At 47.3% G+C, this 26,657-nt stretch overlaps 1 protein-coding gene across 1 annotated transcript in view; it reads left to right on the top strand.

The window, feature by feature from the left end:
- LOC122456075 (coiled-coil domain-containing protein 33-like) overlaps positions 1 to 26,657 on the top strand; it is a 176,822-nt gene that overhangs the window by 59,364 nt on the left and 90,801 nt on the right. The gene's annotated exons all lie outside the window — the stretch shown is intronic.

The raw sequence follows: 26,657 nt of genomic DNA, 5'->3' as shown, positions 1-26,657 counted from the left end.
TACACAGGGGCTGTAGTGGCCGTCTGTGCTCCAGCTGCCTTTTCTGCAGCTCAACCATATGCTGGAGCATATTAGTTTGATCCTCCAGCAGCCTCAGCATTGAATCCTGCTTCTTGTCATCACACTGCTGCCACCTAGCATCTTCAGCCCTCTCTTCAGCCCGCCACTTACTCTCTTCAGCCCACCACCTCTCCTCGCGTTCATGTTGTGCTCTCCTGCACTCTGACATTGTCTGCCTCCACACATTCATCTGTGCTCTGTCAGTGTGGGAGGACAGCATGAGCTCAGAGAACATTTCATCACGACTGCCTTTTTTTCACCTTCTAATCTTTGCTAGCCTCTGGGAAGGAGAAGATACTGAGATCCTTGAAACACATGCAGCTGGTGGAGAAAAAAAGGGACAGTGGTATTTAAAAAGACATATTTTATAGAACAATGGATACACTGTTTCACGGTAAACCTTGCTGTTAACATTACGTACATAGCGCATGTGCTTTCATTACAAGGTCACATTTTGCCTCCCCCCACCGTGTGGCTAACAGCAGGGAACATTTCTGTTCAGCCACAGGCAAACAGCCCAGCAGGAACTGGTACCTCTGAATGCCCCCTTAAGAAAAGCACCCTATTTCAACTAGGGTTGAATGATATATGAATGATATCACTCTCCTGAGGATAACACAGAAAGATAAAGAATGGATGTTGTTTGAACTCCAGCAAACATATTCTGCAATGCTTTGTTCTGCAGTGATTCCTGACTATGTGCTACTGGCCTGGCGTGGTAAAGTGTCCTAACATGGTGGATGGAATAAGGCTGCCCTCCCCAGAAACCTTTTGCAAAGGCTTTGGGAGTACATCCAGGAGAGCTTTATGGAGTTGTCTCTGGAGGATTTCTGCTCCATCCCCAGACATGTTAACAGACTTTTCCAGTAGCTGTACTGGCCGCCAATGCCAGGGCAAATTAATCATTAAACACGCTTGCTTTTAAACCATGTATACTATTTAAAAAGGTACACTCACCAGAGGTCCCTTCTCCACCTGGCAGGTCCTGGAAGCAGCCTTGGATGGGTTTGGGAAGTACTGGCTCCAGGTCCAGGGTGAGAAACAGTTCCTAGCTGTTGGGAAAACCAGTTTCTCCGCTTGCTTGCTGTAAGCTATCTTCAACCTCCTCCTCATCATCTTCCTCGTCCCCAAAACCTGCTTCCGTGTTGCCTCCAATTCCATTGATGGAGTAAAAGCACAGGGTTGGGGTAGTGGTGGCTGAACCCCCTAAAATGGCATGCAGCTCATCATATAAGCAGCATGTTTGGGGCTCTGACCGGGAGCGGCCGTTCGCCTCTCTGGTTTTCTGGTAGGCTTGCCTCAGCTCCTTAAGTTTCACGCAGCACTGCTTCAGGTCCCTGTTATGGCCTCTGTCCTTCATGCCCTCGGAGATTTTGACAAATGTTTTGGCATTTCAAAAACTGGAATGGAGTTCTGATAGCACGGATTCATCTCCGCATACAGTGATCAGATCCCGTACCTCCCATTCAGTCCATGCTGGAGCTCTTTTGCAATTCTGGGACTCCATCATGGTCACCTCTGCTGATGAGTTCTGCATGGTTACGTCTGATGATGATCTCTGCACTCACCTGCAGCTTGCCACGCTGGCCAAACAAGAAATGAGGTTCAAAAGTTCGCAGGCCTTTTCCTATCTACCTGGCCAGTGCATCTGAGGTCAGAGTGCTGTCCAAAGCGGTCACAATGGAGCACTCTGGGATAGCTCCCGGAGGCCAATACCGTCGAATTGCGTCCACACTACCCCAAATTCGACCTGGCAATGCCAATTTCAGCGCTAATCCCCTTGTCGGGGTTGGAGTAAAGAAATCGATTTTAAGAGCCCTTTAAGTTGAAAAAAAGGACTTCATCGTGTGGATGGGTGCAGGGTTAAATCGATTTAATGCTTCTAAATTCGACCTCAACTCCTAGTGTAGACCAGGCCTCAGAGACTAACACATTTATTAGAGCATAAGCTTTCATGCCCAGTTGTCTACCCCGGTGCAAAGTGAGCGTAAATTGTTACTGTTCAGATCGGGTAGAAGGTTGGTCTAATGAGAAGAGCAGTGACCTGTGCCTCCAGAGACCTGGCTTGAATTCCCAGCTCTGCCGCTGACTTTCTGTGCAGCCTTGGGTATATTACTTAACGGACACCTTGCCTCAATTACCTGTGTGTAAACGGGGGATAACCCTCCCCTACCTCACATACAGGGCTGGATTAACACTCAGGTAACACTCAGGCAAACTAGGCATGTGCTTAGGGACCATATTCAGGGGGTGGGAGGAAGGCAGAGACACAAACTTGAGCATCAGTGTAACCCCATGGTCATCTAGGGCCCAGTGCTAAATTAATCCAGCCCTGCTCACAGGACTGTTGTGATGATACAGGTTTCAGAGTAGCAGCCGTGTTAGTCTGTATTCGCAAAAAGAAAAGGAGTACTTGTGGCACCTTAGAGACTAACAAATTTATTAGAGCATAAGCTTTCGTGAGCTACAGCTCACTTCATCGGATGCATTTGGTGGAAAAAACAGAGGAGAGATTTATATACACACACACAGAGAACATGAAACAATGGGTTTATCATACACACTGTAAGGAGAGTGATCACTTAAGATAAGCCATCACCAACAGCAGGGGGGGGAAGGAGGAAAACCTTTCATGGTGACAAGCAGGTAGGCTAATTCCAGCAGTTAACAAGAATATCAGAGGAACAGTGGGGGGTGGGGTGGGAGGGAGAAATACCATGGGGAAATAGTTTTACTTTGTGTAATGACTCATCCATTCCCAGTCTCTATTCAAGCCTAAGTTAATTGTATCCAGTTTGCAAATTAATTCCAATTCAGCAGTCTCTCGTTGGAGTCTGTTTTTGAAGCTTTTTTGTTGAAGTATAGCCACTCTTAGGTCTGTGATCGAGTGACCAGAGAGATTGAAGTGTTCTCCAACTGGTTTTTGAATGTTATAATTCTTGACGTCTGATTTGTGTCCATTCATTCTTTTACGTAGAGACTGTCCAGTTTGGCCAATGTACATGGCAGAGGGGCATTGCTGGCACATGATGGCATATATCACATTGGTAGATGCGCAGGTGAACGAGCCTCTGATAGTGTGGCTGATGTGATTAGGCCCTATGATGGTATCCCCTGAATAGATATGTGGACAGAGTTGGCAACGGGCTTTGTTGCAAGGATAGGTTCCTGGGTTAGTGGTTCTGTTGTGTGGTGTGTGGTTGCTGGTGAGTATTTGCTTCAGATTGGGGGGCTGTCTGTAAGCAAGGACTGGTCTGTCTCCCAAGATCTGAGAGAGCGATGGCTCGTCCTTCAGGATAGGTTGTAGATCCTTGATGATGCGTTGGAGGGGTTTAGTTGGGGGCTGAAGGTGATGGCTAGTGGCGTTCTGTTGTTTTCTTTGTTGGGCCTGTCCTGTAGTAGGTGACTTCTGGGTACTCTTCTGGCTCTGTCAATCTGTTTCTTCACTTCAGCAGGTGGGTACTGTAGTTGTAGGAATGCATGATAGAGATCTTGTAGGTGTTTGTCTCTGTCTGAGGGGTTGGAGCAAATGCGGTTATATCGTAGCGCTTGGCTGTAGTCAATGGATCGAGTGGTATGATCTGGATGAAAGCTAGAGGCATGTAGGTAGGAATAGCGGTCAGTAGGTTTCCGATATAGGGTGGTGTTTATGTGACCATCGCTTATTAGCACCGTAGTGTCCAGGAAGTGGATCTCTTGTGTGGACTGGTCCAGGCTGAGGTTGATGGTGGGATGGAAATTGTTGAAATCATGGTGGAATTCCTCAAGAGCTTCTTTTCCATGGGTCCAGATGATGAAGATGTCATCAATGTAGCGCAAGTAGAGTAGGGGCATTAGGGAACGAGAGCTGAGGAAGCGTTGTTCTAAGTCAGCCATAAAAATGTTGGCATACTGTGGGGCCATGCGGGTACCCATCGCAGTGCCGCTGATTTGAAGGTATACATTGTCACCAAATGTGAAATAGTTATGGGTCAGGACAAAGTCACAAAGTTCTGCCACCAGGTTAGCCGTGACAGTATCGGGGATACTGTTCCTGACGGCTTGTAGTCCATCTTTGTGTGGAATGTTGGTGTAGAGGGCTTCTACATCCATAGTGGCTAGGATGGTGTTTTTAGGAAGATCACCAATGGACTGTAGTTTCCTCAGGAAATCGGTGGTGTCTCGAAGATAGCTGGGAGTGCTGGTAACGAAGGGCCTGAGGAGGGAGTCTACATAGCCAGACAATCCTGCTGTCAGGGTGCCAATGCCTGAGATGATGGGGCGTCCAGGATTTCCAGGTTTATGGATCTTGGGTAGCAGATAGAATACCCCAGGTCCTGGCTCCAGGGGTGTGTCTGTGCGGATTTGTTCTTGTGCTTTTTCAGGGAGTTTCTTGAGCAAATGCTGTAGTTTCTTTTGGTAACTCTCAGTGGGATCAGAGGGTAATGGCTTGTAGAAAGTGGTGTTGGAGAGCTGCCTAGTAGCCTCTTGTTCATACTCTGACCTATTCATGATGACGACAGCACCTCCTTTGTCAGCCTTTTTGATTATGATGTCAGAGTTGTTTCTGAGGCTGTGGATGGCACTGTGTTCTGCATGGCTGAGGTTATGGGGTAAGCGATGCTGCTTTTCCACAATTTCAGCTCGTGCACGTCGGCGGAAGCAGTCTATGTAGAAATCCAGGCTGCTGTTTCGACCTTCAGGAGGAGTCCACCTAGAATCCTTCTTTTTGTAGTGTTGGCAGGAAGGTCTCTGTGGGTTAATATGTTGGTCAGAGGTGTTTTGGAAATATTCCTTGAGTCTGAGACGTCGAAAATAGGATTCTAGGTCACCACAGAACTGTATCATGTTCGTGGGGGTGGAGGGGCAAAAGGAGAGGCCCCGAGATAGGACAGATTCTTCCGCTGGGCTAAGAGTATAGTTGGATAGATTAACAATATTGCTGGGTGGGTTACGGGAACCATTGTTGTGGCCCCTTGTGGCATATAGTAGTTTAGATAGCTTAGTGTCCTTTTTCTTTTGTAGAGAAGCAAAGTGTGTTTTGTAAATGGCTTGTCTAGTTTTTGTAAAGTCCAGCCACGAGGAAGTTTGTGTGGAAGGTTGGTTCTTTATGAGAGTATCCAGTTTTGAGAGCTCATTCTTAATCTTTCCCTGTTTGCTGTAGAGGATGTTGATCAGGTGGTTCCGCAGTTTCCTTGAGAGTGTGTGGCACAAGCTGTGGCACATATGCTGACAGCTTGTGCCACACACTCTCAAGGAAACTGCGGAACCACCTGATCAACATCCTCTACAGCAAACAGGGAAAGATTAAGAATGAGCTCTCAAAACTGGATACTCTCATAAAGAACCAACCTTCCACACAAACTTCCTCGTGGCTGGACTTTACAAAAACTAGACAAGCCATTTACAAAACACACTTTGCTTCTCTACAAAAGAAAAAGGACACTAAGCTATCTAAACTACTATATGCCACAAGGGGCCACAACAATGGTTCCCGTAACCCACCCAGCAATATTGTTAATCTATCCAACTATACTCTTAGCCCAGCGGAAGAATCTGTCCTATCTCGGGGCCTCTCCTTTTGCCCCTCCACCCCCACGAACATGATACAGTTCTGTGGTGACCTAGAATCCTATTTTCGACGTCTCAGACTCAAGGAATATTTCCAAAACACCTCTGACCAACATATTAACCCACAGAGACCTTCCTGCCAACACTACAAAAAGAAGGATTCTAGGTGGACTCCTCCTGAAGGTCGAAACAGCAGCCTGGATTTCTACATAGACTGCTTCCGCCGACGTGCACGAGCTGAAATTGTGGAAAAGCAGCATCGCTTACCCCATAACCTCAGCCATGCAGAACACAGTGCCATCCACAGCCTCAGAAACAACTCTGACATCATAATCAAAAAGGCTGACAAAGGAGGTGCTGTCGTCATCATGAATAGGTCAGAGTATGAACAAGAGGCTACTAGGCAGCTCTCCAACACCACTTTCTACAAGCCATTACCCTCTGATCCCACTGAGAGTTACCAAAAGAAACTACAGCATTTGCTCAAGAAACTCCCTGAAAAAGCACAAGAACAAATCCGCACAGACACACCCCTGGAGCCAGGACCTGGGGTATTCTATCTGCTACCCAAGATCCATAAACCTGGAAATCCTGGACGCCCCATCATCTCAGGCATTGGCACCCTGACAGCAGGATTGTCTGGCTATGTAGACTCCCTCCTCAGGCCCTTCGTTACCAGCACTCCCAGCTATCTTCGAGACACCACCGATTTCCTGAGGAAACTACAGTCCATTGGTGATCTTCCTAAAAACACCATCCTAGCCACTATGGATGTAGAAGCCCTCTACACCAACATTCCACACAAAGATGGACTACAAGCCGTCAGGAACAGTATCCCCGATACTGTCACGGCTAACCTGGTGGCAGAACTTTGTGACTTTGTCCTGACCCATAACTATTTCACATTTGGTGACAATGTATACCTTCAAATCAGCGGCACTGCGATGGGTACCCGCATGGCCCCACAGTATGCCAACATTTTTATGGCTGACTTAGAACAACGCTTCCTCAGCTCTCGTTCCCTAATGCCCCTACTCTACTTGCGCTACATTGATGACATCTTCATCATCTGGACCCATGGAAAAGAAGCTCTTGAGGAATTCCACCATGATTTCAACAATTTCCATCCCACCATCAACCTCAGCCTGGACCAGTCCACACAAGAGATCCACTTCCTGGACACTACGGTGCTAATAAGCGATGGTCACATAAACACCACCCTATATCGGAAACCTACTGACCGCTATTCCTACCTACATGCCTCTAGCTTTCATCCAGATCATACCACTCGATCCATTGACTACAGCCAAGCGCTACGATATAACCGCATTTGCTCCAACCCCTCAGACAGAGACAAACACCTACAAGATCTCTATCATGCATTCCTACAACTACAGTACCCACCTGCTGAAGTGAAGAAACAGATTGACAGAGCCAGAAGAGTACCCAGAAGTCACCTACTACAGGACAGGCCCAACAAAGAAAACAACAGAACGCCACTAGCCATCACCTTCAGCCCCCAACTAAACCCCTCCAACGCATCATCAAGGATCTACAACCTATCCTGAAGGACGAGCCATCGCTCTCTCAGATCTTGGGAGACAGACCAGTCCTTGCTTACAGACAGCCCCCCAATCTGAAGCAAATACTCACCAGCAACCACACACCACACAACAGAACCACTAACCCAGGAACCTATCCTTGCAACAAAGCCCGTTGCCAACTCTGTCCACATATCTATTCAGGGGATACCATCATAGGGCCTAATCACATCAGCCACACTATCAGAGGCTCGTTCACCTGCGCATCTACCAATGTGATATATGCCATCATGTGCCAGCAATGCCCCTCTGCCATGTACATTGGCCAAACTGGACAGTCTCTACGTAAAAGAATGAATGGACACAAATCAGACGTCAAGAATTATAACATTCAAAAACCAGTTGGAGAACACTTCAATCTCTCTGGTCACTCGATCACAGACCTAAGAGTGGCTATACTTCAACAAAAAAGCTTCAAAAACAGACTCCAACGAGAGACTGCTGAATTGGAATTAATTTGCAAACTGGATACAATTAACTTAGGCTTGAATAGAGACTGGGAATGGATGAGTCATTACACAAAGTAAAACTATTTCCCCATGGTATTTCTCCCTCCCACCCCACCCCCCACTGTTCCTCTGATATTCTTGTTAACTGCTGGAATTAGCCTACCTGCTTGTCACCATGAAAGGTTTTCCTCCTTCCCCCCCCTGCTGTTGGTGATGGCTTATCTTAAGTGATCACAGGTTTCAGAGTAGCATCCGATGAAGTGAGCTGTAGCTCACGAAAGCTTATGCTCTAATAAATTTGTTAGTCTCTAAGGTGCCACAAGTACTCCTTTTCTTCTTAAGTGATCACTCTCCTTACAGTGTGTATGATAAACCCATTGTTTCATGTTCTCTGTGTGTGTGTATATAAATCTCTCCTCTGTTTTTTCCACCAAATGCATCCGATGAAGTGAGCTGTAGCTCACGAAAGCTTATGCTCTAATAAATTTGTTAGTCTCTAAGGTGCCACAAGTACTCCTTTTCTTTTTGTGATGATACAGATACAGATCCTGTGGTGAGGAGGGCCAGGTAAGTACCTAAATAGATAGATACATGAACTACAAAACGAAGAACCAGGCCTCAGGATTCCAGTCCCCATTACTATATCTTAACCATGAGACCAACCTTCCTTCTCATTGACAGCTAATGAAAAGCCAGGGGGAAGCACCAGGTAAAAGGGGAGGAAATGTAATTTGTTGATGGCAAACAATGTGTTGACGAGAGGAAAGAAAGGTGAATCATAATATCAAATCCAACTATTTTTTGTGTCCTTCACTCTGTCTCTCCATGCGCTGGAAAAATTCTTGTTCTCTTTTATTTCCCACTAGATCTCCACTGGAAGTCACAATCAATGTCTCTTTAGGCAAGAATTTCATCTCTTTCACAGAACCCAGATATCTGTCTCTTTGGTAGAGAATACAGCTATGTTTTCACACTGCTGCTGGCACTGCTGGGATCTGAATGCATTTTGCTGATAGCCCATGACTGCATGGGCAGCAGCCATTAAGACCAGAATTCTCAAAGAACTGTAATGCCCACCACTGGGCCAGATTTTCCCAAGTCCACTTCCATTTCAGCATTTCAATAAGTGACAAGAGTTTCTGAAGAGCCCAGCGCATTGAGTACACATTAAGTGCCAAGGTCCTTTGGAAAATATGGCTTTATTTCGGTGCCTAAATGGGACCTGAGCTCTTTGGAAAGTCTGGCCGAAATGATGGGTGCTGAGTCCTGGAAATCTAGCACCATGTGATCTGTAGTGAAATTAAAAAAAATCAGAGAACTTGGAGATCATAGAATCATAGATTAGGTTGGAAGAGACCTCAGGAGGTCATCTAGTCCAACCCCCTGCTCAAAGCAGGACCAACCCCAACTAAATCATCCCAGCCAGGGCTTTGTCATGCCAGGCCTTAAAAACCTCTAAGGATGGAGATTCCACCAGTTCCCTAGGCAACCCATTCCACCACTTCACCACCCTCCTAGTGAAATAGTTTTTCCTAATATCCAACCTAGACCTTCCCCACTGCAACTTTAGACCATTGCTTTTTGTTCTGTCATCTGCCACCACTGACAACAGCCTAGCTCCATCCTCTTTGGAATCCCCCTTCTGGTAGTTGAAGGCTCCTATCATATTCCCTTCACTCTTCTCTTCTGCAGACTAAATAAGCCCAGTTCCCTCAGCCGCTCCTCAAAAGTCATGTGCCCCAGCCTGCTAATAATTTTTGTTGCCCTCCACTGGACTTTCTCCAATTTGTCCACATCCTTTCTGTAATGGGGGGGCCCAAAACTGAATGCAATACTCCAGATGTGGCCTCACCAGTCCCGAATAGAGGAGAATAATCACTTCTTTCGATCTGCTGGCAATGCTCCTACTAATGCTGCCCAATATGCTGTTAGCCTTCTTGGCAATAAGGGGACACTGTTGACCCATATCCAGCTTCTCGTCCACTGTAATCCCCAGGTCCTTTTCTGAAGAACTGCCGCTTACACAGTCTGTCCCCAGCCTGTAGCAGTGCATGGGATTCTTCCGTCCTAAGTGCAGGACTCTGCACTTGTCCTTGTTGAATTTAATCAGATTTCTCCAATGTGTCTAGGTCACTCTGAACCCTATCTATACTCTCCAACGTTTCTACCTCTCCCCCCAGCTTAGTGTCATCTCCAAACTTGCTGAGGGTGAAATCCATCCCATCATCCAGATCATTAGTGAAGATGTTGACCAAAAGCGGCCCCAGGACCGACCCCTGAGGCACTCTGCTTGATACCAGCTGCCAACTAGACATCAAGCCATTGATCACTACCCATTGAGACCGACGATCTAGCCAGTTTTCTATTCACCTTATAGTCCATTCATCCAATCCATACGTCTTTAACTTGCTGGCAAGAATACTGTGGGAGACCATATCAAAAGCTTTGCTAAAGTTAAGGTATGTCATGTCCACCACACTCCCCATATCCTACTTGGACCCACTTGGCCCAAATCACTCCAACTTTCCATCAGTGCAGGCTTATTCCCTACAGCACATTCTCTAATTCAGCGTCCCAAATAATGGAGCACTCTCTTGATATGTCAGGCAGGTGCATGTGCAGCCCTCCAGGGTGAGTGTAAACTATTCCCATTCTGATCCGGAGGATCTACTGGATAGAGCACTAAACTGGGACTCCAGGTATCAGGGTAGGTGTACCAGATTCTTGAGGATGATGGGACCTTACCCATCACAAGTGACAGGGCTTCAGCCGCTTCTCAGGGAGATCATTCCACAGCTCAACAGACCTCATCATGTTACAAGTTTGCAATAAAGTCCCTGGGGGCAGCAGGAACTGTGTGTGTGTTATTTATTTGTGCAGTGCCTTGTAAAATGGGCACTCATCCCTGTTTGGGGGGCTGATGTTCTACTGCTCTAGAAATAAGGAACAATTATACCAAATGCACGTTTTTCTTTTCTTGATGTAATCTCATTAACCCTCGTTATTCTGGAATAGCTATTCTGGTCGATTACCTTGTGTAGACAAACCTTAACAGATGAGCATGTAGAAAGGAGGAAGCACAGCTGATTAATGGCTTTGTTGAGAGGAAGGATGGCCTTGAAGTTAACACACTGGACTAGGACTCTGGAGATCTGAGTTAAATTCCTAGCTCTGCCACAAACTCCCTGAGAGACCTCAGGCAAGTCACTTAGCCTCTCTGTGCCTCAGTTCCCCATCTGTACAATGGGGATAACAACACTTCCTTTGTACATCTTGTCTGTTTACATTGAAAGCTCTTTGTGGCAGTCTTTTTTCCCACTCTGTTTGTACAGCACCTAGCACAATGGGACTCTGACTGTAGTTATAATGTGGATGGTGATACTCCAATGTTTTCCTACTTGTACTGGAAAAAATTCATAGATCTTCTTGTCCATTTTTTTAAAAGTAGCTTTCTGTTCCCCACCCTCCGCAACGAGAGCTGACATTCAGTAGCTCAGCTTTTTGACTTACCTAACTATCCTCTCTGATCTGATGATAATTGGGAAGCTCAGGTCAGTTTTTATCCGCATGCCTGATTCAGTGCTTTATGTTGTCCCTTAGGCAGCACAAAGCTGTGGCTGGATGGGGAGAGGATGATGAAAAGGTGGGGGTTGAGAGGAAGAGGTTTTTTAATTGTCACACATTTTGCTGATAACCCCGTGCTCACCTCACCAGCTGCCAGCCCAAATCCAGCATTGCCTGTGAAGTGAGACACTGGAGGGAGAGACAAATGGGACAGCGTGGAGTGTAGTACCTCCTCATTAAAGGTTTTAAAGCTGAGGACACATGTCAGAGGGGATTTGTTTGGAAAAGCCTTCGGGGTGGAGGAATGGGATAAGTGCTGGTCCAGGGAACTCAGTTTAACTCATTATGGTGGAAAGAAGTCACATTGCTTTTAACTGTTCCAAAGCTGGTGTCGCCTGCAGTTTAGTTTCACCTCTGGAACCATGGGACTGAAATACAATTCCTTGCTGAAATTAGCTTCCCTGCCACTGAGGATGCATTTGTGCATGGTTAGTTATTGTAGGCTTGCTCATGAGCACTGGACTAGGCAGATTGTTATTGTAGATGGTCTTCAGACAAAGTTGCGTATATTGATTTGTTATGATCCATCTTATGGTTTTATGCTATTGTCCTCACCATAAAAAGAAAAGGAGTACTTGTGGCACCTTAGAGACTAACAAATTTATTAGAGCATAAGCTTTCGTGAGCTACAGCTCACTTCATCGGATGCATCCGATGAAGTGAGCTGTAGCTCACGAAAGCTTATGCTCTAATAAATTTGTTAGTCTCTAAGGTGCCACAAGTACTCCTTTTCTTTTTGCGAATACAGACTAACACGGCTGCTACTCTGATCCCTCACCATAGTATCTGAGCACCTTCCACACAGAGGGAAGGTGTTGGGAAGGGCTGTTCATGAACATACAGCTGTGCATACTAGGCTAAGCTGTGAACAAACATGCTTACTAGTTATTGTTGTGCTGCTCAGAACTGCCTGGCTGTGCCTGCTGTTTTGTTGTTGCAAGGTGGCTTTTGAATAAAGCCACACACACTGGTGTGTTATTGTAGGGTTGCTCATGAGCTCTGGGCTCTCCATGCTGATTTGTTGTTGTAGCTTCTGTGAAGTTGCACTCCATATGTTTTATGGAAATATGCGAATTAGTGTGAATATAATGTAACTGGAATATGTTTTATACAAAAGGTCTCCTGTAAGGTATCATTACAAAGCTTATAATCTCCTAAGTGTGTTCATCCTATTTGTATGAATGTATCATTCTTGTATCTGAAGCTAGAAATATAAAGTCCTGTTGTAACTATGCAAAGTGTGGGCCATTAATGGTGGCTTGGAATCTTGATGGCTCCCACTAAGGACAATTGGTTGTGAATGGCTCTGTTTACTTGTAAACCTACCTGTGTCCATGTGAGCCAGGCCAGAAAGAATGGAGGCTTGGGGTCTCACAGCACATGTGGCCATGTCACCTGGTACTGGAATCCATCTTAAATCTGGTGCTTTTTCATTTAGAAGGAGCGGAGGTGACCCAGAGAGAAAAAAGATTCCCGCCTTGGTCCAAAACTGTAGAAGGGGGTGGAACAGAACAAAGGGGGCGGCAGTCATGAGAAAACCCCTAGTTACCACCTGAGCTGGCGCTAACAAGAACTGTACCAGGGAAAGGATTGGGCCCAGACTAAGAAAGAGTCTAGTCTGTGAAAGAATCTTATTGAAACATCTCTGAGGGTGAGATTTACCTGTATTCAGTTTCTTAATGTATTAGGCTTAGACTTGCATGTTTTCTTTTATTTTGCTTGATAACTTACTTTGTTCTGTCTGTTATTATGTGAAACCTCTTAAATCCTACTTTTCATTCTTAATAAAATCACTTTTGTTTATTTATTAACCCAGAATAAGTGATTAATACCTCGGGGAGCGAACAGCTGTGCATATCTCTCTATCGGTATTATAGAGGGCAGACAATTTATGAGTTTACCCTGTACAAGCTTTATACAGAATAAAATGGATTTATTTGGGGTTTGAATCCCATTGGGAACTGGGTATCTGGGTGCTGGAGATAGGAAACCTGCTGAGCAGTTTTGGTTAAAGTCTGCAGCTTTGGGGGCGTGGTTTAGACCCTGTGTCTGTGTTGCAGTGGAGTAGCATGTCTGGCTCAACAAGACAGGGTTCTGAAGTCTCAAGCTGGCAGTGGAAAACGGCCTCAAAGGTAGTTTCAGCATGTCAGGTGACAGTCCCAAGGGGGTCTCTGTGACCGAACCCATCACAGCTCCTCCTGTGATACCTTCACTCCAAGCAGCAATTCCTGTCTCTCCCTGGGACCATCCACAGTGTGACTGCCTTTCCAAAGCTCGCCCTGTCATTGATCTCCAGTTTCTGTGAGAGTAAACAGGAAATGCATCTGTCCTCCAACTGTTGGCCAGACATCAGAGCAGGCTTAATCAATTAGCAGAATCTGGAGACTGGAAAAATGAGATGCACAGTTCATTAGGGCAACTGAAGCAAGCAGCAGTGGAGATGATCAGTGGTGGGTATTCGTTCCTTACTGACTCTTGCTAGATCCTCTGAGGTGCACTGAAATTTTCAGTGCTATTGAGGAAGCCCTGCTAGTCACTTTCAGAGATAAAATTGTCTACTGTAGCATACAAGGGGTATATGTCCTCATGATGGATAATCCTTCTGGGAGCTTGCCGTGACCTCGGACTCCCATCTAATATGTTACTATACTGAGTGCTTTGCTTCTGGTTGGGTTTGGCTAGACAGTGACTCTAGCATCTTGAAAAGCCAGGTGTCATCCTTCTTCTGGTTGTCCTCTTGGCTGTTTTTCCTCCAGCGCAAGGTGGGTGAGATAATATCTTTTATTGGGCCAACTTCTGTTGGTGAGAGAGACAAGGTTTCAAGCTTACACAGCGGTCTTCCTCACATCTTCTTCCTCCAGTAGGCAGAAGCAGGCCAGGATGAAGAATGGAGGTAGACAGAAATCTCCAGGCCTTCTTGACTTGCAAATGAAGGCAGTCAGGCTTTCATTAACACTTTATCTGATTGTGTTCGCATGCACTGGTCCCCATTTTAGCCGCCTTGTTGCAATAGGCTGTTGTATTTAAGGGTCATTCTGGGATGGGCTGTTGGGTTTTCTTTTCTCTGAGGCTTTTATTCATTAGGATGTGTCACCTTTTGTTTGAAGATATGTGCAACACTAGGTTAGGACAGGAAGTGAAGTAGTACATAGGCTAAAGCTACATTCCATATTTAAATGTATGTGCCCATATCTGAGAACTCTGGACTCCATGGAACTTCAGGGGGATCTGGGGTCAGCAGAGTGTAATTTAGCCAGAACACCAAGACGAACACCTCAATGTTAGGTGTCAGCTGAGACAGGACAGCGTAGTCAGCACCATGCAGGGGCACTGGATCACTATTAGCATCAGAAAGAAAATCTCCCTGTGGATCTCTTAAAGGCCTAGCCAGGCCTGATCCTGTTTAGCTTGTGTTGTGATCGCAGCACAAGATGATATGGCTGCAGACAGACCTGGTGGACTGCTCTTTGTTGCACCTACTTTCCTGTGTTTTTCTACTTCTATAGATGTGTCTGCTGTCACATACTCTATGCAAAACAGCTCAGTGCTGAAGAGGGGCAGATTCTGACCTGGCTCATGCCTTGAAGGAATAATAGTGTCAGGCCTTCAGCCTGTGGAGATGGTGGTCCGCAGGAGTTGGAGAAGCTGGTAGCCATGGCTACTGGCAGATGTAGTTCTGGCTAGTGCTGTGCAAGTCTCCAGTCCTGACAGTCTCCTGCACAAGTGGGGATGCATTTCACCTCAGCTGAAGGCTGAGCTTAAAACACATAGAGCCCATGACATGCTGACCATTAACCCAGGGTGTGGGTTTTTATTGAGTTTTTATTCCACCTTTGTTGTGGAATAAGCCTTAGAGCTGCATATCAACGACTACTTGGAGAGGACTTTAGTGCATGGCTAAATCACAGAGGGAATGCGCTGAGGCTGCCAGATCTGTGTTCAGAGGGGTCTGAAAGCTTTAGCATGATTGCTTGTGTATGGTGGAATTAAGTCAAGGACCCCCAGTGTAAAGAACTGCATATCTCTATGTCTTATCACATCATCTGGTGTGAGTTAACGAGTGGTGGAGGAGAGGGGAATGCAATCTCATTCTTCTTTTTCCCTAGCATTAGTCCAGGATCCCAATTCCTTTGGAGCCTTGTAAATTGTAAAAAGAAAAGGAGTACTTGTGGCACCTTAGAGACTAACAAATTTATTAGAGCATAAGCTTTTGTGAGCTACAGCTCACTTCATCGGATGCATTTGGTGGAAAAAACAGAGGAGAGATTTATATACACACACACAGAGAACATGAAACAATGGGTTTATCATACACACTGTAAGGAGAGTGATCACTTAAGATAAGCCATCACCAGCAGCGGGGGGAGGAAAGAGGGAAACCTTTTATGGTGAGAAGCAAGGTAGGCTAATTCCAGCAGTTAACAAGAATATCAGAGGAACAGTGGGGGGTGGGGGGGGGAGAAATACCATGGGGAAATAGTTTTACTTTGTGTAATGACTCATCCATTCCCAGTCTCTATTCAAGCCTAAGTTAATTGTATCCAGTTTGCAAATTAATTCCAATTCAGCAGTCTCTCGTTGGAGTCTGTTTTTGAAGCTTTTTTGTTGAAGGATAGCCACTCTTAGGTCTGTGATCGAGTGACCAGAGAGATTGAAGTGTTCTCCAACTGGTTTTTGAATGTTATAATTCTTGACGTCTGATTTGTGTCCATTCATTCTTTTACGTAGAGACTGTCCAGTTTGGCCAATGTACATGGCAGAGGGGCATTGCTGGCACATGATGGCATATATCACATTGGTAGATGCGCAGGTGAACAAGCCACTGATAGTGTGGCTGATGTGATTAGGCCCTATGATGGTATCCCCTGAATAGATATGTGGACAGAGTTGGCAATGGGCTTTGTTGCAAGGATAGGTTCCTGGGTTAGTGGTTCTGTTGTGTGGTGTGTGGTTGCTGGTGAGTATTTGCTTCAGATTGGGGGGCTGTCTGTAAGCAAGGACTGGCCTGTCTCCCAAGATCTGTGAGAGTGATGGGTCGTCCTTCAGGATAGATTGTAGATCCTTGATGATGCGTTGGAGAGGTTTTAGTTGGGGGCTGAAGGTGATGGCTAGTGGCGTTCTGTTATTTTCTTTGTTAGGCCTGTCCTGTAGTAGGTGACTTCTGGGTACTCTTCTGGCTCTGTCAATCTGTTTCTTCACTTCAGCAGGTGGGTATTGTAGTTGTAGGAATGCATGATAGAGATCTTGTAGGTGTTTGTCTCTGTCTGAGGGGTTGGAGCAAATGCGGTTATATCGTAGTGCTTGGCTGTAGACAATGGATCGAGTGGTATAATCTGGATGAAAGCTAGAGGCATGTAGGTAGGAATAGCGGTCAGTAGGTTTCCGATATAGGGTGGTGTTTATGTGACCATCGCTTATTAGCACCGTAGTGTCGAGGAAGTGGATCTCTTGTGTGGACTGGTCCAGGCTGAGGTTGATGGTGGGATGGAAATGGTTCAAATCATGGTGGAAGTCCTCAAGAGCTTCTTTTCCATGGGTCCAGATGATGAAGATGTCATCAATGTAGCGCAAGTAGAGTAGGGGCATTAGGGGACGAGAGCTGAGGAAGCGTTGTTCTAAGTCAGCCATAAAAATGTTGGCATACTGTGGGGCCATGCGGGTACCCATCGCAGTGCCGCTGATTTGAAGGTATACATTGTCACCAAATGTGAAATAGTTATGGGTCAGGACAAAGTCACAAAGTTCAGCCACCAGGTTAGCCGTGACAGTATTGGGGATACTGTTCCTGACGGCTTGTAGTCCATCTTTGTGTGGAATGTTGGTGTAGAGGGCTTCTACATCCATAGTGGCTAGGATGGTGTTTTTAGGAAGATCACCAATGGACTGTAGTTTCCTCAGGAAGTCAGTGGTGTCTCGAAGATAGCTGGGAGTGCTGGTAACGAAGGGCCTGAGGAGGGAGTCTACATAGCCAGACAATCCTGCTGTCAGGGTGCCAATGCCTGAGATGATGGGGCATCCAGGATTTCCAGGTTTATGGATCTTGGGTAGCAGATAGAATACCCCAGGTCGGGGTTCTAAGGGTGTGTCTGTGCGGATTTGTTCTTGTGCTTTTTCAGGGAGTTTCTTGAGCAAATGCTGTAGTTTCTTTTGGTAACTCTCAGTGGGATCAGAGGGTAATGGCTTGTAGAAAGTGGTGTTGGAGAGCTGCCTAGTAGCCTCTTGTTCATACTCCGACCTATTCATGATGACGACAGCACCTCCTTTGTCAGCCTTTTTGATTATGATGTCAGAATTGTTTCTGAGGCTGTGGATGGCACTGTGTTCTGCATGGCTGAGGTTATGGGGTAAGCGATGCTGCTTTTCCACAATTTCAGCTCGTGCACGTCGGCGGAAGCACTCTATGTAGAAATCCAGTCTGCTGTTTCGACCTTCAGGAGGAGTCCACCCAGAATCCTTCTTTTTGTAGTGTTGGCAGGAAGGTCTCTGTGGGTTAATATGTTGGTCAGAGGTGTGTTGGAAATATTCCTTGAGTCTGAGATGTCGAAAATAGGATTCTAGGTCACCACAGAACTGTATCATGTTCGTGGGGGTGGAGGGGCAAAAGGAGAGGCCCCGAGATAGGACAGATTCTTCTGCTGGGCTAAGAAGCAGATGGATAGATTAACAATATTGCTGGGTGGGTTACGGGAACCATTGTTGTGGCCCCTTATGGCATATAGTAGTTTAGATAGCTTAGTGTCCTTTTTCTTTTGTAGAGAAGCAAAGTGTGTTTTGTAAATGGCTTGTCTAGTTTTTGTAAAGTCCAGCCACGAGGAAGTTTGTGTGGAAGGTTGGTTGTTTATGAGAGTATCCAGTTTTGAGAGCTCATTCTTAATCTTTCCCTGTTTGCTGTAGAGGATGTTGATCAGGTGGTTCCACAGTTTCTTTGAGAGTGTGTGGCACAAGCTGTCAGCATAGTCTGTGTGGTATGTAGATTGTAATGGATTTTTTACCTTCAGTCCTTTCGGTATGATGTCCATCTGTTTGCAGATTGTTTGTAAATTGTAAAATTCTGGATCTGACTAGGGGGTATGTCAGAGGAGAGGACAAAGGAGGTAGTTATGAAGAAAAGTTAAGGGAAGAAGCTTGGTCAAGGTTCACAATTTGTTAGTCTCTAAGGTGCCACAAGTCCTCCTTTTCTTTTTGTGGATACAGACTAACACAGTTGCTACTCTGAAACACATCAGATGCTAATTCATTTAGCATAGGAGGAGATAGCAATGGGGAAAGCTGAGATGAGGAAGGTCCTTGTCAGTTCACCTAGGAATTGGCAGTAGAATGGACTGGATCATCCATCTGGGGGCCTAATTTCCACAGCTACACCAGCCTGTTCTCAGCCTTTCCCCTTCCAGTCACGTGTGAGTTGCTGGGATGGGAGATTTTTAAGAGAAGTTGTCCTTGTATATTTAATAAGACTGGGGTGTGTGCGTGTTTGGGCAGTTTGAGGCTGTCACACATCTGCCTTCTGTTGTGAGCCACAAGGCTGACAATATGGTACCTTTTGCTAACCTCAGTGAAAAGTGCAAGTAGCTGGAGAGACTGATTGCATCTGGGGTGCTGTCATGTCTTTACTGTCACCATGAGCCTGTTTGACATGCCTCATATTGGAACCAGACTCCTGGCGGCCTGCTGATCATGGTGTTGTAACCAGTTCAGGCTGCCTGGGGTCTGATCAACATTGTAGCTCCAACCAGTTTAAATGAACAGTTTTAAAGCAGGTTAGGATATTGCGTAGACAAGTCCTGCCTTGTCTGCCTGTTTGTTGTGAGGGCAAACGAAGCCGAGCCCTGCCTGGGATGCTTTCACAGTGCGTGGTTTGAGCACTGGCCTGCTAAACCCAGGGTTGTGAGTTCAATCCTTGAGGGGGCCATTTAGGGATCTGGGGCAAAAATTGGGGATTGGTCCTGCTTTGAGCAGGGGGTTGGACTAGATGACCTCCTGAGGTCCCTTCCAACCCTGATACTCTGTGAAATATTTCACAGTGCTGTCACACAGCTCAGAACCCTCACTGGCCAATCACATTCTTGCACCTGTACTACACATTGTGGCTATAACCATGGTGACACTAGTAGGGCCGAAAACACTAATTACCTAGGCCCAGCAGCATTCTTGGCATAGTAAAGCGTTTGTGCTCAAGGGCACTGGAGTACAGGCTCAGTGCCATGGGGATGGGAGGGGGGTGTCTCCTCCCCAACTCATTCCTGCCCCAGCCAGACTCAGGACTGAGCAGAGTGGTTGGGTTTTTGTTTAGACCCTGCACTTCCAGCCTCCCACCAGCAGGGGAGTAGAGCTACTGCCTTCTCCTGTGCTGCCCCCTGCTGGCTGCCTCCCTCTGACCAGCTCCCTGCACAGAGGTAGCAGGGAGGTCCCAGGGGAAGAGGAGGTATCTAGAGCGCAGTCCTCTGTCTGAAGCCAAACGTGGGAAAAGCTTCCAAGGTAGAGTACTGCCAGCCCATCAGGCATTACACTCACGATCCGGGTTTAAGTGATCACAAGATTTTTCTAATAATGATAATACATTGCATGGTGGGAGAGGGGGCTGGTTACCTTCTGAGTTTTGTGCCTTTAGTGGGAGGCTGCCTGCCCCAAATTCTATCTGCTTCAACCTTCAGTGCATCCCCAGAGATGAGGGCCCTCCCCAGCTATTCAAAGGGGACACTGGTCAACCTCCCCTGACCCCTAGGGTGGGAGTGCTGCCAGTGTATGCCTGCAGTGCCCCCACCTCCATTGCTGCCCTGTCCCCCTCCTCTCCCTACTTCTCTGCCCCACCAGTCTCCTGCTCTTTAATTCACCTGACACCCAGATGTTCCCTCTTTCCACTTCACAGTCTCCTAGTCATCCCATCTCACTCTCTCCTCCATTCCCTAACCTGTCAGTCTCCTTCCTGTACCCCAAACTCCCTACTCTCTCATATTCTACCTTCTGAACCCCACATTCTTCTGTCCACACCTCTGCCTCCCTCCTGGCCCCTGATAATTAGCCCCCCTGTTGGCAATTTCAGCAGAGAAGCTAAGTCTAAGCGGGAGAATAGTCCCGCTATTGTGGGGAACTTTCCTGGCTTCTGCACTACCCCAGTGAAGTGGGCTAGCGAAAGGATCTGAGTCCTCGCTCCAACTTCCTTTACTCCGATGAAGTGAGCTGTACCTCATGAAAGCTTATACTCAAATAAATTTTAGTCTCTAAGGTGCCACAAGTACTCCTTTTCTTTTTGCAGATACAGACTAACACGGCTGCTACTCTGAAGTCTGTTCCTTGTAAGTCTCAGGTCTCCTTCTCAAACCCTGGCTGTGCTGCAGAGATGCTGTGGGTTGAACACTTGCTCTGGTGGTGGCCACATGCTTTCAGGCTCTAGGTGGCAGGGCCCTTCTTCCCAGCATTGCCCCCACCCTGTCGGGGTTACCAATCCCACCCCCCCCCCGAGTCTGGCCTGAAGAGTCTCCTGGCTGAGGCGTCTCCCTGTGCTGGGCCCACTGCCCAGGGTCCCCCCTCGCTCTCCTCCAGCTGCTCACCACACCCGGCTCCGGACTGCTCCAGCTCCAGCTCCAGCTCCACTCTGTTTCAGCTCCAACCCCACTCTGCCTCAGCACGGCTGCTGCTCTGCCTCCAGCTCCCTGCGCTGCTTCTCTGGCCCCTCTGGCTCTGGTTGCTACAGCTCTCCTCCCAGGACAGATCTGCTCTGCAGGCTGCTTCTCTGACTCTGCTCCCAGCACTGACCTGCTTTGTGGGCTGCTTTTCTGGACCCTCTGGCTCTGGTTGCTGCAGCTCTCTCCCAGGGCAAGTCTGCTCTCTCTGGGCTGGCTTTGGGGCTGCAACTCTGCTCTCTGGGCTGCTTTTCTGGTCCCTCTGGATCTGGCACAGCTCTGCTCCCCAACTCAGTTTGGGCCCCTGTTTTCTCCTTAACTCGGCCCCACTCTGTCTGACCCAGGCAATTCCAGCTCACACAGAGGACGGGACTTCCCTGGCCTCCTGACTCTCTGATTAGCCTGCCTGTCCTGTCATTTAGGCTGACCTGGAGTATTGGCCTCTCCCCATTGTTCCTGGGGACTGTCAGTCTCAGGGTCCCAATTTCCCATCAACCCTTCCCCTTTTAGTACTGGGAGCTAGCAACTAAAACACCCCCACTGAATGTTAGTAAGGAGGCAACAGTCCCCTTACATTCCCCCTTCCTAAAATTCTGCCACAGTCACAATATTCACACCAGTACATCCGGGCCCCATAGTAACAACATATACCCACATCATATCATATCAAAAACCCATTAACAATTATCAAAAAAACATTTAACACAGTTAACATTCCACATTAATTAAAACACTACATAGAACCAATAACATAATTATCTCTAAGTCTAAGAGAAAGTACACCCTTATTAGTCCTCTGGGATCTTCTTAAAACTGGTGGGTCATTACTCATATTTTCTATTTCCCTGTTTTCGGGTAATACTGAGTCAGCTTGAGGGATCTGGCTATTTTTATTAGGGTCCGTGTTTGCCTCACTCTGTTCCCCTCTGTATTCGGTTTGTGGGACTAGAACCATCCCCCAATTGGTTTCTGTCTCCTTAGGGTGTGCTGATCTATGTCTCCTATGGTCCCTGACTGGACTAAGAGTGCAATGTTTTATCTGGTCCCTATGTACTACTCTCTCAGGACCTCCTCGTTCAGGCCGGATGGTGTAAACTGGTAGCTCTGGATTGTTGTGAGCAACTACAATGTGGGGATTTGACTCCCACTTGTCCTGTATTTTATTACGCCCCCAGTGTACGAACTAGTACACAGTCACCAGGCCTGATGATAGCCCCACTGGACTTGCGATCATAAGTCCTTTTCCAACTTTGGGCTGTGTCTTTAGTTGTATTTGGAGCAACTTTGCTGGCTGTCTTTGGCCTGTCATGGACACCTTTGACCCCAGACAACGAAATTGGTCACCTCATCCTTACAAAAGGCTTCTTGATGCTTCTCTAGCAACGCCCTTAAGTTAACCATCTGTGCAGTAATCAGCCCTTGGCGTGCTGCTTGAACTGGAATTGGCAGTCTCCCACCACATCTTTCCTGAGGAAAGGTAAATTGTTCTCCCTTCTCCCCAGATGTTACCTTCACCTCAGGGATCACCTCCTCAGGCTGCAACTCCATAGCCTTCAAGCTTGAGTTTAGAAGACTCACTGGTACTCTTCTTTTGATGGCACTAGTCAGTACATTAGCTGACTGAAGTCCATTAGGTAAGTTTACCCCAGATGTAGGCTCCACAAGAGCTCGATATCTATTGGTATTTTCTGATACACAGCAGTGTTCGTCAAGGATCTTTCCTCTCCAAGGAGGAATAATGGTCTTCCATTTTCTGCCCACTCTAACATTTCCAATCCGCCTTGTGGGGCCCAGGGAATGACTCTGCCTCTCTGTTCATTCCCAGAATCCCTGGAACTCCTTCTCCCATACGATTCCCTTCTGAGGCTTTGTCTTTCAGGATGAAGATGCATTTTCCTGGCAGTGTCTGGCCCATGTAGGCTATTTCTGCTTCGAGGCATCCCACCACTGGGATTGCCAGTCCATTAACTACTGTTAGATGTACAAACTGTTCTGTGCATTGTCAGCTTCTTGTCTTTCAAATATTTTTGAAAATGTGACTCAGTAATGGTGGTGACTTCTGAGCCAGTATCTAACAAACATCTGGTCTTCAGCCCTGCTATACATATTTCAGCAGTTAGACAGTCTCCAAATGCTCGCTTACAGAAGTCACTAGATATGCTGGCATTGCCCACATTCCTTTCAATACTGTATGCAGAGTGATTTTCCACCAAGGAGAGGCCTAGGAATCCTTCTGCCACTGCTTGGCCTTCTACTGCAGATGGGCCACTCGCTCCTGGTGCCCCATTGGTTTCCAGTGCCTGGGATTCTGTTCTCCTTTTCAGTGGACATTCCCGGCAAGTGTGCTCTGGCCTTTCACAAGTGTAACAGATGTACCTTCCCAGCTCATCCTTCGGTGGGGCTCTTCGGGATCCCGGTGCCCTTGGATACTTTGACATACTAATGGGATTTTTTTCTTTCATCAGCTCAGTCATCACTTTCAGCAACTCCCCCTGTTGGATCGCCAGTTTTTAGACAGCTTCACTTAAGCTTTCCAACGTTAGCTATGTTTGGGGCAGGGCCTTTTCCCCAGCAGCTGAATTCACTAGGCCCCCACTTCGTGTACGGGGGTTAGGCTTGGTTTTCTGTGTCACAGGAACTTCCTCTTCTTCTGACCACATAATGGCAGCCTGCATGAGTTCATGGAATTTCTTACTGGGCTCTTCTTTAAACCTCCTTTTCATTTCACATCAGAGGGAGTCATCCCGGAGTCCCAGCACTAACTGCTCTTTCAGACCCGTATCTGGGTCTAGAACTTGTTGAGAGTCTTGCCACTCCACTTTGCTCATTGTCTCCTGAAGGTCATACGCATATGCCTGGACAGTTTCACCAGGCTCTTGCTTTCTCTCAAAGAACTCCTTTAGTCGGGTTCCAATAGGTACCTTGTCTCCATACACTTCTAGGAGGAGTTCAAATACCTTTTCCACATCTTTGTTGTCTGCCATTGCCATGAACTTTACTATGGCCTTGGCCTGGCCCTTGAGGTGCTCCTCTACGAAGTCCACACGATCTTCTTCAGGTACTCTTAGCACCCGTAGGGCTGCCTTCACAGACTTGACCCACTCCTCTACCGTAATGTCTCCTGATCTTGTCGGGAAGACACCAAAGTCTGTGACCATCTGCTCCTGTGGGACATAAATAGTAGGGGGTTTCTTAGTTTCTGCTGCCTGTTGGTCTATTACCCCCTTAGCCAGTGATAAGGCTTCTCTTTGTTCTGTTTTAGCTTGTAATGCCTCAGCTTGATCTGACAATCTGTGCTGAAGTTTAGCAAACTGGGCCCGTAGTTCTTCAATTCCAGCCATGGTAGGGTTCTTGACCAGGTCTGGACAATGCTACCAGAACTCAACCACTAAACCAATGGGGTGGACCCTGTGGATAGGATCATGTTCATGATGCCAATTATGTAAGCAGGGGACTAGTCCCACTATTGTGGGGAATTTTCTTGGCCTCTGTACTACCCCGGTGAAGTGGGCGAGCGAAAGGATCTGAGTCGTCGCTCCCACTTTCTTTTCCCAGTGGCCTCCCTGCCCTTGAGGACTCCCCTTCCTCGTAACCCCAACAAGGCTGGGCCCAGGATTCCTGGGGGGCTCAACCCCCAACCCTGCTGTGGTCACCTAGGACAGGGGCTAGGGTGTCCCCACTCTGGGATACTCTCTCTGCACTGGGCACTTCTCTGACCCACTGATCATTACATACACTTTAAAGTAAATGCAAGTTATTTAATCAACAATTAATTTTAAAAAGAATAAGGAAAAATGGGAAAGGTTAAAGGAAACACATCACCCTGCTCTGTGGCAGGGAACATCACAAACAGTGTCTCTGGAATGTCCAGGCAGTTCACAGTCTGTTCCTTTTAAGTCCCAGGCCTTCTTCTCAGGCCCTGGCTGTGCTGCAGAGATGCTGTGGGTTGGACACTTGCTCTGGTGGTGGCCACATGCTTTCAGGCTCTAGATGGCAGGGCCCTTCTTCCCAGCATTGCCCTCACCCTGTCGGGATTACCAATCCCCCCCCCCCCCGAGTCTGGCCTGTAGTGCCTCCTGGCTGAGGCGTCTCCCTGTGCTGGGCCCACAGCCCAGGGTCCCCCCTCGCTCTCCCCCAGCTGCCCACCACACCCAGCTCCGGACTGCTCCAGCTCCACTCTGTCTCAGCTCCAACCCCACTCTGCCTCAGCACGGCTGCTGCTCTGCCTCCAGCTCCCTGGGCTGCTTCTTTGGCCCCTCTGGCTCTGGTTGCTGCAGCTCTCCTCCCAGGACAGATCTGCTCTGCAGGCTGCTTCTCTGACTCTGCTCCCAGCACTGACCTGCTTTGTGGGCTGCTTTTCTGGACCCTCTGGCTGCTGCAGCTCTCTCCCAGGGCAAGTCTGCTCTCTCTGGGCTGGCTTTGGGGCTGCAGCTCTGCTCTCTGGGCTGCTTTTCTGGTCCCTCTGGATCTGGCACAGCTCTGCTCCCCAGCTCATCTTGGGCCCGTTTTCTCCTTAACTCAGCCCCACTCTGTCTGATCCAGGCAATTCCAGCTCACACAGAGGACAGGACTTCCCTGGCCTCCTGATTCCATGGTTAGCCTGCCTGTCCTCTGACCTGGAGTATTGTTCCTGGGGACTGTCAGTTTCAGGGTCCTGATTTCCCATTGACCCTTCCCCCTTTTAGTACTAGGAGCTAGCAACGAAAACACCCCCACTGAATGTTAGTAAGTGGGTGTCATAAATACAAAGGGAAGGGTAACCACCTTTCTGTATACAGTGCTATAAAATCCCTCCTGGCCAGAGGCAACATCCTGTTACCTGTAAAAGGTTAAGAAGCTCAGCTAACCTGACTGGCACCTGATCCAAAGGACCAATAAGAGGACAAGATACTTTTAAATCTTGGTGGGAGGGGAGGTTTTTGTTTGTGCTGTTTGTTTACGTGGTTGTTCTTTCTTGGGACTGAGAGAGGCCGGACAAAAATCCATCTTCTCCAACCCATCCTAATCCAAGTCTCCAATATTGCAACCAGTATAGGTAAGCCAGGCAAGGCGGATTAGTTTATCTTTTGTTTTATGTGAATTTTCCCTGTGTTAAGAGGGAGGTTTATTCCTGTTTTCTATAACTTTAAGGTTTTACCCTGAGGGGGATCCTCTGTGTTTTGAATCTGAATACCTGTAAAGTATTTTCCATCCTGATTTTACAGAGATGATTTTTACCTTTCTTTCTTTCTTTCTTTCTTTCTTCCTTCTTTTAAGAACCTGACTGATTTTCCCATTGTTCCACGATCCAGGGGTTTGGGTCTTTGATGATTTTGTAACAAATTGGTTAGGATATTATTCTCAAGCCTCCCCAGGAAAGGGAGTGTGTAGGGCTTGGGGAGATATTTTGGGGGAAGACGTCTCCAAGTGGTCTCTTTCCCTGTTCTTTGTTTAAAACGCTTGGTGGTGGCAGCATACTCTTCAAGGACAAGGCAAAGTTTGTACCTAGGGGAAGTTTTTAACCTAAGCTGGTAAGAATAAGCTTAGGGGGTCTTTCATGTCAGTCCTCACATCTGTACCCTAGAGTTCAGAGTGGGGAAGGAACCCTGACAGGGGGCAACAGTCCCCTTACATAAGTACTTACTGGTCCATGCAAACTTTGATTCCTGCTGTCATGACGGGCTGTCCTGCCTGGCCTGGCGTGGCCTGAGGCATGATGGCAGGGCATTGTTGGGGAAGCTCTGGGCCCACAATTCAGCTCCTTCTCCTGGGTT

This window comes from Dermochelys coriacea, chromosome 10, assembly GCF_009764565.3.
Source record: "Dermochelys coriacea isolate rDerCor1 chromosome 10, rDerCor1.pri.v4, whole genome shotgun sequence".
In the NCBI taxonomy this organism is placed as follows: domain Eukaryota; kingdom Metazoa; phylum Chordata; order Testudines; family Dermochelyidae; genus Dermochelys; species Dermochelys coriacea.
This window is presented reverse-complemented; position numbering and strand designations above follow the sequence as displayed.